General features: G+C 42.8%; 1 protein-coding gene across 2 annotated transcripts in view; it reads left to right on the top strand.

Moving 5' to 3' along the window:
• SLC10A6 (solute carrier family 10 member 6) overlaps positions 1-14,397 on the top strand; it is a 29,560-nt gene that overhangs the window by 1,033 nt on the left and 14,130 nt on the right. The gene's annotated exons all lie outside the window — the stretch shown is intronic.

Raw genomic sequence — 14,397 nt, 5'->3', positions numbered from 1 at the left:
GTAAGGTACACTAGGGAAGCCCAGAAGTCTCCCCTAATAGCCCTGACACCTTTGTGTTTAAATTCTGCTGATCTTTAGGTAGAGGTTCCAGTGGGTAGTGTTTTATGGAGTCCAGTCCTGGAAAAAAAGAAAGGACTTTCCTTTCTGAGCTTAAAATGTGCTGGGTTGTGATCATCCGCTGTGTTACTGGCAGCTGCTTCCCTGAGTAGTAGGGCTCGGTTCATGTGTAATAGTGGAGGCAGGTTTCCTCCTCCCCCGATGGCCCGTCCTAGGCATGAACTCATTCTCACCCACACTAGCCGTGTTAACAGTCTTGGTTCCCAGTCTCCCAGGACATAGGCTGAGTATCCCAGAAAGCTCACGGCAGGGGTCTCTTTGGTGGTGGTGGGAGTGGTGGTGGCAGAACCGGAATGACACCCCTGTAGCTCTAGTCAGCAGGTGTTACCTTTACATCTATTTTATGAAGCAAGTATTTGGGGGCACTGGGTAAAGGAGCTTTTGGAGTATGTGATAGACATAGCCTGTTTTAAGTGCTGCTGGAGTTAGTTGAGTTGACCTGGGGAGCAACATAAAGACTTTTATGACTGAAAATGTTCTTTCTTGTTAGTTTGCAGACTGAACATTCATCATTAGCATCTCATTCTTTTGGGTTAAGCCAGGGACCTTACCCAGTTGTGTAAATAAATGCTCTCTGGGAGACACTAGTCTTTATTATTCATGTACACTTTAATGAGGAGGAATTAATCACGTATCTTTGGGAGTACCTTTTTTGATACTGAAAAAAGGGCATTTGAAGAAGGAATAGAGGGAATGTTTGGGCGGCTCAGTCGGTCAAGCATCTGCAGCCTTCAACTCAGGTCATAATCCCAGGTCCTGGGATCAAGCCCCGAGTTGGGCTCCCTGCTCAGTGGAGAGAATACTTCTCCCTTTGCCTGCTGCTCCCCCCATTTGTGCTCTCTCTCTCTCTGACAAACAAATAAAATCCCCCCGCCTTTTTTTAAAAGAAAGAATAGAGAAGGCACAGTTGGGAAAATAAAAGCAAAAAACAGTGGTCTTTCTAGATTCTTTGTTTACTTACGAACTATTTCACCTCCTACGCAAGGGGAGGATGAGTTATGAATGTAAATCTTTGCTCGATGTGTATGTCATGTAGTTGAGATTTAGTACGCGCTGCATGGTGAATCCGAGGTGCTGGTGGTGCTGGGAGTTGGCATCAGTGGAGCAGCTGCAGGTCTGGGCTTCCAGTTCCCTGCATGTGCTGAATGCTTAGCAGACAACCTGTTTCACCTGTGAATTTTAATGGATTCATTCCACGTGGAAGAGTTAATTTTCATATGACAATGCTTTGAGTTACCCACTTATTGGGGGTTTGAAAAGAATCACTAATCCAAAAAAATACATTAATATGCACTGCTAATGCTGACTACATAAAGTTGATGATTAACATGAAAATTGGAAGATGAAAAGTATTCTTTACGCAGTCTACATATCAGTGATAAGTTGTGAGGCCTAAATATTCTTGGAAAGGAAAAGGACATTGTACAAATTGAGTGAGTATGTTGTGAGGCATGAAGTAGGTGCTTTCTGTACTCTTTCTCTTCTTTCGTGGTTCTTATAATAACTTTGTAAGTGACCCTTTCTTATCCTGAGTGTTAACAGCTGAGAAAATGGGGACTCAGATTGGTTAAGGAATTTGCCAAGTGCTACAGCCAAGTATGGAAGAAGGCAGATGGGAATTCACATCTGTTTCTCATCACCCTGCAATTTAGGCATTTTCTTCCATGCCATTTATTAACACAACTCAATCTTCTGTTCTGAGTAGGAGCATAAATCTTAAAGCAGTGTTCTCAAACACTTCTGCTCTGGGAAAGAGAACATTTATTAACTTCATCTTTTATTAGTCGACATTGTAGTAAAAGTACCAGTGAATAGGAAGTCTATAAAAGATAAAGCTCATTTTACTTCCTTTTGCCAACTCTGTCCTTAATTAGCTTCATGTTAGTCAAATTATTTAACCTATAAACCTCATCTCCTCATTTGTAAAATGGGTTACAATTACCTATTCCCCACAAGACTGTATTTTAAGGAGGAAATATACATTCAGGGTGCCAGGCACATGGTAGATACGTAATAAATATTAACTACTTCTCCCCCTTTTTAGAAATTTTGATTGTGAATCTCACAAACAAAAAATAAGCAAAAAACAAAACAAAACCAAACTCTGTAAGAAATGAAATTTTAAAACGGTGACTAAACATTAGATTTTCAAAAGCTTATTGATACGAGTAACAAAAATCTTAATTCTCAGTGAAAATTGCAACTAGAAGAAAATTCAGTGCTCTTGATTGAGTGTCCAAGTTCATTACATTTCTTCCCACTTGATTACCAACAAAAATAACTTTCAAGACGAAAAAGAAAAAATCGGATAGTCCTTTGTAGCAATTCTGTTTTCATGCGAGATAAAATCCATAGGACTTTAGAAGAACATCTTTGTTTCACAAAAGAGGAAATTGAGGTCTAGCTTTGTGCAGATCGCCCAAACATACGTGCCTTAATTCTATACTTCATTCAGTCTACCTGTAGTTCTACTGGTGTTCACCCCAAGCAGGGAGTTTCAGAATCAACATGTATAAACCAGTTTCTGCATTTTACGTGTGAGACGGTAACACCCTTGCTGTCCCAGTCACCTGGGCTCATCACCTAAGCCTTCCCCTGTGGCTCCTTTCATTCTTCAGCTCATTCCCTCAATCCGATGTCTAGACCTGTGGCCCATCCTCTCGCTTGTCACTCACAGCCAGTGCTTCCTCCTCCTCTTCACTGCCAGTTCCTTAGGGCAGGCCCTCCTAATTCCTTTCCTGGCCATTTGCAGCATCTTCACAGTCTTCTCGCCATCTTGGGTCTCTCCACCATGGTTTTAGAGTATGTGGATGAAGCAGCTCTGGGGTGAGAATGTCTATATTTAAATCCTGACTTGGTAACTCTTTCCTGTAACTGGAAATCATAACACTTCCCTATGGTATTGTAAACAGAAATGGACATGTTATGCATATAAAGGCTTCTCAACACCTAGAGACCTGGGTAGACATTAAGCCAGGTCTAACCTACTTCTCCGGGTTTATTTCCCAATAAGCACAAACTAGTCTGTAGTGAAAATGGACTACTCACTGTTCTCTGAACATATCCCACACTTTCCCAACTTCCATTCCCTCAGCCTAGAATGCCTATTTGGTCCCTTCTAGTCATAATATTATTCTACTACTGGATTCTCTTCCAGAAGGTCTCTCATTCTCCAGCAGGCTAGCCTAGACCTGATCATATGACAGAAGCAGGTTCTGAAAAAGAGGAAGCATACAAGGTCTCTTGATATCTGGGCTGGAAACCAGTTCATTATCATTTTTACCACATCCCATTGGCCAGTGCATTTTGCAAGACCAGCCCAGATTCAAGGAATGGAGAAGTAGTTTCTGCTTCTTGATGGGTGAGCTGCAAGGTCAAATTGCAAAGGGCATGGCTAAGAACAGGGTGAAGAATTGGGGACCTTTTTTTTTTTAAAAAAAGATTTTATTTATTCACTTGACACACAGAGAGATCACAAGTAGGCAGAGAGGCAGGCAGAGACAGAGAGGAGGAAGCAGGATCCCCACTCAGCAGAGATCCTGATGCAGGGCTCGATCCCAGGACCTCAGGACCATGACCCGAGCCAAAGACATAGGCTTTAAACCACTGAGCCAGCCAGGTGCCCCAATTGGGGATCTTTTTACAATCTACTGTACTAAAGATGGACAGAATTCTTGCCTTTGAGGGTAGGACGTGAAAACTTGGATTTGGCATTATACTGTAATGGTTAGGTGCACCCTGGGGCCAGCAAGCAGAGCTGTCACTAACTGGGTCATCTTGGCAGATTATATAAATTCTTTATGCTTCAGGGGTGCCTGGGTGGCAGTTGGTTTAAGTGTCCAACTTGACTTCAGGTCATCATCTCAGGGTTGTAAGAACTAGCCCCGCCTTGGGCTCCCCGCCTTGGGCTCCGCGGCCTGTGTGGAGCCTGCTTAAGATTCTCTGTCTCCCTCTGCTTCCCCTCCTCACTTGTGTGCTCTCTCTCTTTCTCTAAAATTAAAAAAAAAAAATTCTTTATGCTTCAGTTTCCTCACTTTTAAAATAGGGGGAAGCATAACCTGCCTCATGGGTTGTACTGAGGGTTGAATGAATATACATGAAGTGCTTAGAATCTGAGCCGGCATGAAATGCTATGCGTTTTTGTATGGGGCCGGCAAAAGAGCACTGTGTCAGGGTCTGTGTTTTCGTCTCTGCTCAAGAAGCTGTGTGACTTTGAATAATTGCTTCTCTGGACCTCAATTTCCTCTTTCGTAGAAACAATGCATTAGACTCTCTAAGGTCCTTTTAAAATGTACAGAACATAAAATTGACCATTTTAATCATTTTCAAGGGTACAGTTCAGTGGCATTAGTCCACTGCCATTGCTGTGGGTCAGCAGCGGCCGTGTCTCCATAGTTCTTATCTTCTCAGACTGAAACTCTGTACTCCTTACAGGACAAACCCCTTCCCCTTCAGACCCTGTCAACCACGATCTCCCTTCTGTCTCTTTGAATTGGACTAAATGTCTCATCTAAGTGAAATCGTACAATATCTGTCCTTTTCTATCTGACTTATTTCACTTAACATAATGTCTCCAGCCTGCATCCATGTTGTATCATGTGTTGGAATATCCTTCCTTTTTTTTTTTTTAATAAAGATTTTATTTATTTATTTGGCAGACAGAGATCACAAGTAGGCAGAGAGAGAGGAGGAAGCAGGCTCCCTGCTGAGCAGAGAGCCTGATGTGGGGCTCGATCCCAGGACCCTGGGATCATGACCTGAGCTGAAGGCAGAGGCTTTAACCCACTGAGCCACCCAGGCGCCCCAAGAATATCCTTCCTTTTTAAGGCTGTATATTGTGTGTATACATCCCGTGTATACATACGCGTGTGCAGATCACCAGATCCATTCAGCTGTCCACGGACACTGCATCGTTTCCATCGTTTGGCTTTGTGAATAATGCTGCTGTGAACGTGAGTGTGCATATCTATCGGAATCTCTGCTTTCAATTCTTTTGGGTATAAAGCGCAGTGGATCTGAGGCCTTTTAAAGTTTTAAGTATTTTGGACAATGGGAAAAGAAAAGCAGTTTGTAAAGTCTGTGTTCCTCGCCCCCCACCCCAGTTTTCAATCTTCTTTCTCAAACTATTTGACAGAGATGCCTGCCCTCTCTGTTCCCATAGCACCAAATATGTACTACTACTACTACTTCTTTTTTTTTTAAGATTTTATTTATTTATTTGACAGAGACAGCAAGAGAGGGAACACAAGCAGAGGGGAGTGGGAGAGGGAGAAGCAGGCTCCCCGCTGAGCAGGGAGCCCCACTTGGGGCTCGATCCCAGGACCCCAGATGCTCAATGACTGAGCCACTGAGGCCCCCCCAAATATGTACTGCTTGTTATCTGTAGGAGGGCATGGCACGCCCTGAGTAATTCCTCTGCCTGCCCCATGACTTCTGCAGTCTCCTCGAGGGCTGGCTCACCTCTGCATGCTCAGTGCCAGCCCGGTGGTGGGAAGGGCTCCACAAATGCCAAGTGAACAACTGAAGGGAACTTTCTGATTGCCTGTGTGTGATATAGAAACCCCTCTGGAAATGCAGTCTGTTTACTGGTGTGACTCAGGACCATTCCCACTGTCTTTAGTTCGACAACTTTTGATATTCGAGGTCCATTCTTCCCCAAGGATGTAGTTGTGTCCTGGAGCCTGAAGGGTTCAGTGGCCAGTTTTGGTTTTTGACCTTTAAAGTAGCTCTTGGTCCTTCAGCAGACACCTGAAAAATAGAACTTTGGATTCTTCAGGTCAGGCTGACGCGGTCTGGCAGGGAACTGAAGATCATCTTAGGAGACAGAACTTCGGGGCGGGAACTTCAGAACGGCTCAGTTGGTTAAATATCTGCCTTCGGCTCAGGTCATGATCTCAGGGTCTTGGCATGGAGTCCTGCATCGGGTTCCTTGCTCAGCAGGGAGTCTACTTCTCCCTCAGCCTCTGCCTCTGCTCCTCCCTGCTGTGCTCTCTCTTTCCCTCTCAAGTAAATAAATAAAATCTTAAAAAAAAAAAGAGAGACAGAACTTTGATTGAATCCATGTGACTCCGTGCAACTTTTTCTAAGTCTCTGTACCTTCATTTCCTTGCCTATGCAATGGAAATAATGCCTACACATATGGTGAGGTGCCTGGAAGGTAGTGTCAGTTTAGCATCTGACTCTTGGTTTCGGCTCAGGTCATGATCTCAGGGTCCTGAGATTGAGCCCTACGTCAGGCCCCTAGCTCAGCCCAGAGTTGGCTTAAGACTGTCTCTCCCTCTCCCCACCTCTACCTCTACCCCTCCGCACTCCTAAAATAAATAAATAAATCTTAAAAATACCTATCCTATGGTTACTGTATAGATGAAAAGGGAACATATACCTAAAAGCATGAGGTATAATACTTAGCAGGTGGTGCTCAACAAATGCTAGTTATTGTTATGGAGAGGCAGCAGACAGGAGTAACGTTTAGATTGGGGGATAGAAAACCTGGCCTTGAACTCTCTTCTAAGTCCAAGTTGGTTGACCTGAGCTAATAGCCTACTGCATGTCCATTTGCCTAGCCACAGGGTTTTTAATTTTTTTCCAGTGGAGAAGGAAGTGTGTACTTTCATAGTTTTGAATGTTAGAATTCCTAATTTTATTAGTTTGAAACAAAAACAACCTTTACATAATTTAAATCCAATTGCAAAATGGTATACTTATAGACACTGTGTTTTCATATACTGCATATATATGTCATTTCCTTGTTTTAATGGAGGGGCAGGATTTACCTGTTTGTCCAGACTTGCTGAAGCTGTCTCATTCTCTGTAATAGTTTGGGGAGGGTGATACCATTCTTCTCAGCGCAAGTGGAATCTTGTTATACTGAAGTCAGCTTTTGCCAACAGTTTCCTAAATGTGAATAGCCAAGAGACCCAGTTAGCCACATCCTCCATTTACGCTACATTGGGATTTCATGGCAGTAAAAGGAAAGGTGTGACTTCCACTGTACTCACACACGTTTGCTGTGTGCTTTTACAGCTTTGTGAGTATTTCTTTTTTTTTTTTTTTAAGATTTTATTTATTCATTTGAGAGAGGGACAGAGAGACAGACGGAGAGCACACAAGCAGGGGAAGGGGCTGAGGGAGAGGCAGAAGCAGACTCCCCGCTGAGCAGGGAGACCAACATGTGGCTCAATCCCAGGACTGGAGATCATGACCTGAGCCCAAGGTGGACGCTTAACTGACTGAGCCATCCAGGTGCCCCATTTTTAAAAAAGATTTTATTTATTCATTTGAGGGAGAGAGAAAAAACTTCATGGGTATTTCTAACAGTCGGCAGAGCACCATCTATCAAGCACCATGGGCTTGAACATTTGTGTAAAGGACAGAAGCAGAAACCTACGTAATCAGGGATAAAGAATCAGTCTGATAGAAATCTCACATTTCCTTCCCACAGTTATGAATCTTGCCTCTCTGCTGTTTGTGCCAAAGCAATTCAGTGGGAAAGTGCTATGCAACTTCTCCAAAAGTTCAAGATTAAAGCGATGTAATGTGGAATTTCTTTCAGGACTTAGTAGTATCAAGAGCCAAGGAATGTGGCATTATCATAGGCTAAGAATTTGGAAGAGCTTCCCTTATACCCTCTTCGTGGATAGAGTTTTGAGAGTTGTGGCAAACTGCTTTTCTTCATTTCTCTGTTCTCTAGGTAGGAAGAAGTCTGCTCCAAGTAATCTTTCTTAATAGGATAAAATAATTTTAAACTTCATATAGAACAAAAATATATGCAAAAACTGCTAAGAAAAGTTTGAAAAAAATTTAAGTGGAGGGGCACCTGGGTGGCTCAGTGGATTAAAGCCTTTGCCTTCGGCTCAGGTCATGGACCCAGGGTCCTGGGATTGAGCCCCTCGTTGGGCTGTCTGCTTGGCGGGGAGCCTGCTTCTCCCTCTCTCTCTGCCTGCCTCTCTGCCTACTTGTGATCTCTGTCTGTCAAATAAATAAATAAAATCTTAAAAAAAAATTTAAGTGGAAGTATTTGCTCTAGTATATGTGAAAACACATTATGAAAACAATGTGATTAGGAGTCTGGTATTTGAAAAAGATACATTGAATACTTTTGGACATTTAACATAAAAGGAGGTTGGCGCTTCAATTTACTGAAAATTACTTATTTAAAGAATAGTATTGACATACTTGCCCCTCAATATAGAAGACATAGATTAGCCTCAGACCTTCCACAATATAAAATATAGATGTTAAATGAGCTAAAAATATAAATATATCAACCTATAAAAAAGTAAGAAGTGGGGACAATATTTGAATACCCTTAGGTATTCAAGAAAATCTCAGAAGCCATTAAAAAAATGTACAGAGGGCATCTGGGTGTCTCAGTCTTTAAGTGTCTGTCTTTGGCTCAGGTCATGATCCTAGGGTCCTGGGATAGAGCCCTGCATCAGGAAGCCTGCTTCTCCCTCTCCCACTCCCCCTGCTTGTGTTCCCTCTCTCGCTGTTTCGCTCTCTGTCAAATAAATACAATCTTTTAAAAAAATGGACAGGGGTGCCTGGGTGGCTCAGTGGATTAAGCCGCTGCCTTCGGCTTAGGTCATGATCTCAAGGTCCTGGGATTGAGTCCCAGGTCAGGCTCTCTGCTCAGCGGGGAGCCTGCTTCCTCCTCTCTCTCTCTCTCTGCCTGCCTCTCTGCCTACTTGTGATCTCTCTGTCAAATAAATAAATAAAATCTTTAAAAAAAAAAAAGAATGTTTAAAAAAATAAATAAAAAAAATGGACAGATATGAGTATCTCAGTGTATTGCCATGAGTGTCGTCAAAAATATACAATAAGTTTGCAGAAGCTATTTGTATTGTACATGATGATACATACTCTAATTTTAAAAGAGCTCCTACAAGTAGAGAAGAAAAAGTCAGACAAACAAAGCTGTTTACAGAGGACATCCAAGAGGTCAGTAAGTATGAAAGAAAGCACAAGCTCATAGAGGGTCAGATATATAATAAAATAACAGGTGTATTTTTCTGTTTTTTTTTTTTTAAGATTTTATTTATTTATTCGAGGGAGAGAATGAGAGAGAGAAAGCATGAGAGGGGGGAGGGTCAGAGGGAGAAGCAGACTCCCCATTGAGCAGGGAGCCAGATGCAGGACTGGATTCTGGAACTCCAGGATCATGAACTGAGCCAAAGGCAGTCACTTAACCAACTGAACCACCCAGGCGCCTTAACAGGTGTATTTTTCAATGTTCTCATGAGAATTAAAAGAGATTGATTGTATCCAGTACTGGGCAAGATTGTGAAAGTAACAGTCTTTTTGGAAAATAATGTGGTATCTATTGAAATAAAAAACAGACCTTTGACATAGCAATTCTGTTTTGAGGAATCTATTCTACAGAAATAAAAGAATTATTTCAAGTGAAATTCATATAAGAATGTTTATCATAACTTTGTTTATAGTGGAAAAGCACTCAAAGCAATTTATTCATCACTGGTGAAGTGATTGAAGACATGGTATATTTAGATTACGGTGTACTCTGCATTCTTTAAGTGAAAGAATTTAAGCTACGTGTATTGCCCCGAAGGGATATCTATGATTGAGGGGAGAAAAAAAGCAACCAAGCCGCAGAGTAAGGTGTACTGTGTGATTGCTTTAAAAAGAAAAAAACAAAGCTAAAAAGAAAGAAGAAAGAAAAAGCCTCTGTTCATTGAACAAGCAACTATAAAATAGGAGTGTGTTAAAGAAAAACTTAAGGAAACAAAAAACTAAAAAAGAAAATAGAAGGACTGATTAAAAGAAATAAGAGAAGGGAAATATACAATCACTTGTGAATTACCTAGGTCTGGGTTTCTTTTTTTTTTAAGATTTTTTTTTTATTTATTTATCAGAGAGAGAGAGGGAGAGTGAGCGAGCACAGGCAGACAGAATGGCAGGCAGAGGGAGAAGCAGGCTCCCTGCTGAGCAAGGAGCCCGATGTGGGACTCGATCCCAGGACGCTGGGATCATGACCTGAGCCGAAGGCAGCTGCTTAACCAATGAGCCACCCAGGCGTCCCTCTTTTTTTTTTTTTTTTTTAATTAAAAAAATTTTTAAAGATTTTATTTATTTGAGAGACACAGAGAGAAAGCATGAGTGTAGGGGGGAGGTGAGAGGCAGAGGGAGAGGGGGACGCAGTCTCCTTGCTGAGTAGGCAGCCCCAGAGGGGGCTCAATCCAGGACCTGAGATCATGACCTGAGCCGAAGGCAGACACTTAACTGACTGAGCCACCCAGGTGCCGCCTAAGTCTGGAGTTCTGAAAAGGGTACCAATCAGCTAAATATTTGCTCCTTAAAATGTTATTTACATTTATAATTGAAAAAGCTTGATTTTAGTTATTTAGTAGAAAATCTCTCTTTTTCTGGATTACTACTGAGATGTTTGCCACTGCAATTCAGTGTAAAGGGATCATTTCACCAAGATTTTCAAGGTTCACTTTCAGATACATGACATAGGAGGAAGGCAGAGAGAGCACCAATGTACTGACACATTGGTTCATTCTTTGATTCCTACATTTATTCAGTAATTATTTAAAGAGCTCCTCCAATGTGTCATAGCACGAGGCTGCCAGATTCAAAGCCAATAAGGTCCTTGTCCTCAAGCAACTCACAGTTAGCCAGTCTGCCACACGTGGATAGGTAACAAGCACTGGTGTAGGGTACGGTATATGAGGTAAGGCCAATACAAATGTCTAGAGGGCAATGCCAGCTGTTCCTCCAGGATGAACATTCTTAGTGCAGAGAGCTACACCGCAGCCCTGAGGAAAGGATAAGCCCAGGGCCAGCCGGGTTTAGGCGGAAGATGCTTTCGATATCCCCAAGCCATGTATGCATCATACTATATTTACAGCAAAGCCCCTCAATGTAGAATCTGATAGAAAAATTCCTGAATCTTCAGACTGGGAGCCGTGCTAATCAGTTAAAGGTGGGCTCCCGAGGTGGGCTGGGAAGTGGTGTGCCTCTCAGTTTCTTGGCCATTTGTGTCCAGGACGCAGAGTGGGCGTGTACTCTGCGCAAGGCAGTCCATGGTGAGCCCTCAAACAATGACTCTTCAAAGGTTTCCAGACTCCTGGATCCGGAGTTGAGGTGGACAGACTCTAGCTCTACCCCCCGGGTTGTGTTATGTGATGCTCTATTTGCCTCACCTCATCAAACAGAGCAGCATTAACTGTCTAGAGACAGTTTGTACGTGCTTAGACAGGTTGTGTAATTTTGCCGTGCAATTAAAAAATATTGGCCTGAAGGACATCTGATTTCTATTTACCTAGTTCCCCTAATTTTACTGACTCTTTCACTGGTTCCGTCACCCAGAGGGGGACAAAGGACAGCCCACGCTTGGGAGTTGGGAGCAGGGGTGAAGGAGGAAAGGATGGTTCTGAGGTGGAGGCACAAAAAACTGGGGAAAGGTTGGATGGTCCCAACTCCACTTCTTGGGCTCTCATCCTTTTTGATCTTCTGCTGGCATTTAGCTTTCATTCAACAGCTCTTTTTTCTCAGCTTTCAAGAAGCATGTTCTCCTAGCTCTCCGTCCACTCCTCTGCCCTTTCTCTACATGCACCGTGGCTCCCCTCCCTCACCCCTGTCCAGAGTAGGGGATCTGCTCCCCGAGCCCCTGGTCTCTCTCTGCATGCTTTCCTCCTTCTACGAAGCTGTGCATTTTACTGTGTGACTAATTCCTGTTCTCCAGTTAAGAAATGTAAAGACTTAGAGAAATAAGGCTTTATATATTTGGAAAAAATAGAAACAACGTATTATAAATTTATGAAGCAATAGCATTCTGTATGATGCAATAAAACTGTGGTAGTTAAGAGTTTTTATGCATCATGATCTCAGGGTCGTGAGATCGAGCCCCACATGGACTCAACACTGGGCATGGAGCCTGCTTATTCTCTCCCTCCCACTCACTCTGCCCCTCCCTGTCTTCTTAAAAAAGAAAAAGAAAAAAAAGGAAAAAGGGTCTTTAAAGGTTCTAAACTAAAGGATTTTCACTCCTATATATTAATGTACTTGCAAATCCTCAAGACTCACAGTACTAAATTTGTTATCCTTTTCACTTGGAGACAATCTCATCACAGCAAAGAGAAATGAATTGTCTATCAGAAATTATTCCAGTTTCAGGGCGGCTGGGTGGCTCAGTCATTAAGCGTCTGCCTTTGGCTCAGGTCCTGATCCCAGGGTCCTGGGATGGAGCCCCACATCGGGCTTCCAGCTTGGTGGGAAGCCTGCTTCTCCCTCTCCTTCTCCCTCTGCCTGTGTTCCCTCTCTGACTGTATCTCTCTCTGTCAAATACATAAATAAAATCTTAAAGAAAAGAAAAGAAATCATTCCAGCTTTGTTTAACAAAGACCAAAACTCTGTTCTGATTATTGTCATTTGTTTTCCTGGTAAAGCTGTGTGGCGTGGCTGTGGTCAGGCTGTTTGGGTTTGGTTCATTCAGCTCCTGCACCTACATTTCACTTCCCAAGATGGCCAGATTCCCAAGTCTAGTACTGGCAGCAGCTGTGGTCCTGAGTTTTCCTTTGCCCACCCAGGATATTTCTGATGCATGTCCTGTTGTCATACCTAACTTAATGTGTACCCCACCCCCCCGCCAGGTTGATGCTAAGTGACCAGTTCTTTTGTCAACTACAGCACCATTTTGGAGTCCAGAAATCATACTTTCGATTGCAACTCACCACTCCAATTCCTGTTTCTAATCATGGGATTATACAACATTAGAATTCAAAGCAGACTTCTAATTGAGTCTAGCATCCCACATCAATTCTTTCTTGCTATGGTTCTGCAAATTCTCTGGCTCTGTCCAGCTTGTTCTGTCTGAGAATGTGTGCTGGGGGGATCCCTTTTTTGTCCCTTGGAATCTTGGTGCATGCGGTGTTTGGGTAACTTCTTCTGACAGATATTTATAACACTTCACGCTGGGCAAATGCTTAGCCTTGTGGCAGGCTTGCCCTATTTCCATTTCGTGTTAGCAAAATTAGACAAAGAAATTATGCAAACACAAAGCTACAGACCAGTATTTCTTATGAATATGCAAACTTCTAAAAATACAAACATTTTAAAAAAAGATTTACTTATTTGAGAGAAAGAGAACAGGGAAAGCAGGAGAGGGAGAGAATATCCAAGCAGACAGCTGCTGAATGTGGAGCTCTGCACGGGGCTTGTTCCCAGGTCCCATGAGATCGTGACTTGAGCCGAAGCCAAGAGTCAGACGCTCAACCGACTGAGCCACCAGGTGTTCCTAAGGCAAACATTTTTAACAGGGCACCTCCATGGATGGATGGCAGGTGTGAAAAACGGTGCAGCTGCTTTGGAAATAGCATTTCCTGAGCAAGTTCAGCTGTGATCCAGCAGTTCCACTCCTGGTATCCACCTGAGAGAACTGAATTCATGTCTGCACAAAAAATTGTGCACATATATTCATAGCTGCATTGTTCATAATAACGCAAAATTGGAAACTCCTCAAATGTCTCTCAGTTAATGGAAGGGCAGCAATAATGTGGTCTACCCACGCAATAGACTATTACTCTAACATGAAAAGGAATGGCGTGCTGATACATGCTAAAATGTGGCTGAGGGGCACCCGGATGGCTCAGTGGGTTAAAGCCTCTGCCTTCGGCTCCGGTCATGATCTCAGGGTCCTGGGATCGAGCCCCGCATCGGGCTCTCTTCTCGGCGGAGAGCCTGCTTCCTCCTCTCTCTCTGCCTGCCTCTCTGCCTACTTGTGATCTCTCTCAAATAAATAAAATTTAAAAAAAGAAAAAAAATGTGGCTGAAGCTCAAAAACATTATGCTAAGTGAAAGAGGCCAGACACACACAAAAGGCCATATATTGTATGACAGTATTCATATGAAAGGTCCAGAATGGGAAATCCGATAAAGACAGCGGATTACTGGTTGCCGGGGATTAGGAAAAGCAGAGCATGAGGAGCAGCAGCTGAGGGGGTTTCTCTTTGGGTTGGTAAAAAAATTATGGAAATAGAGAATGTTGCACATCTTGTGAATATATTAAAACACTTAAAACAATGAATTTTATGCTTTATGAATTATAGCTCAATAGAAAAAAAACTGTATAAAGCAAAAACAACAACAACAAAAATCCTTATGGTACCTACCAGAACACTGAGGACAAGTAGGTTCTCAAATAAATATGGGTTGATGGAGGAGCATCAAATACTGCTGGAAGTCTCTTTCTAGACCACAAATACAGCTGTCATTTGTTGAATCACAAGAGAGGAGTGAGCTTCAAGTAACTTGCCCCAC

The sequence above is a fragment of the Mustela erminea genome, chromosome 2 (genome assembly GCF_009829155.1).
Source record: "Mustela erminea isolate mMusErm1 chromosome 2, mMusErm1.Pri, whole genome shotgun sequence".
NCBI lineage: Eukaryota > Metazoa > Chordata > Mammalia > Carnivora > Mustelidae > Mustela > Mustela erminea.
Note: the sequence above shows the minus strand (reverse complement) of the source record. Positions and strands in the feature narration are given on the sequence as shown.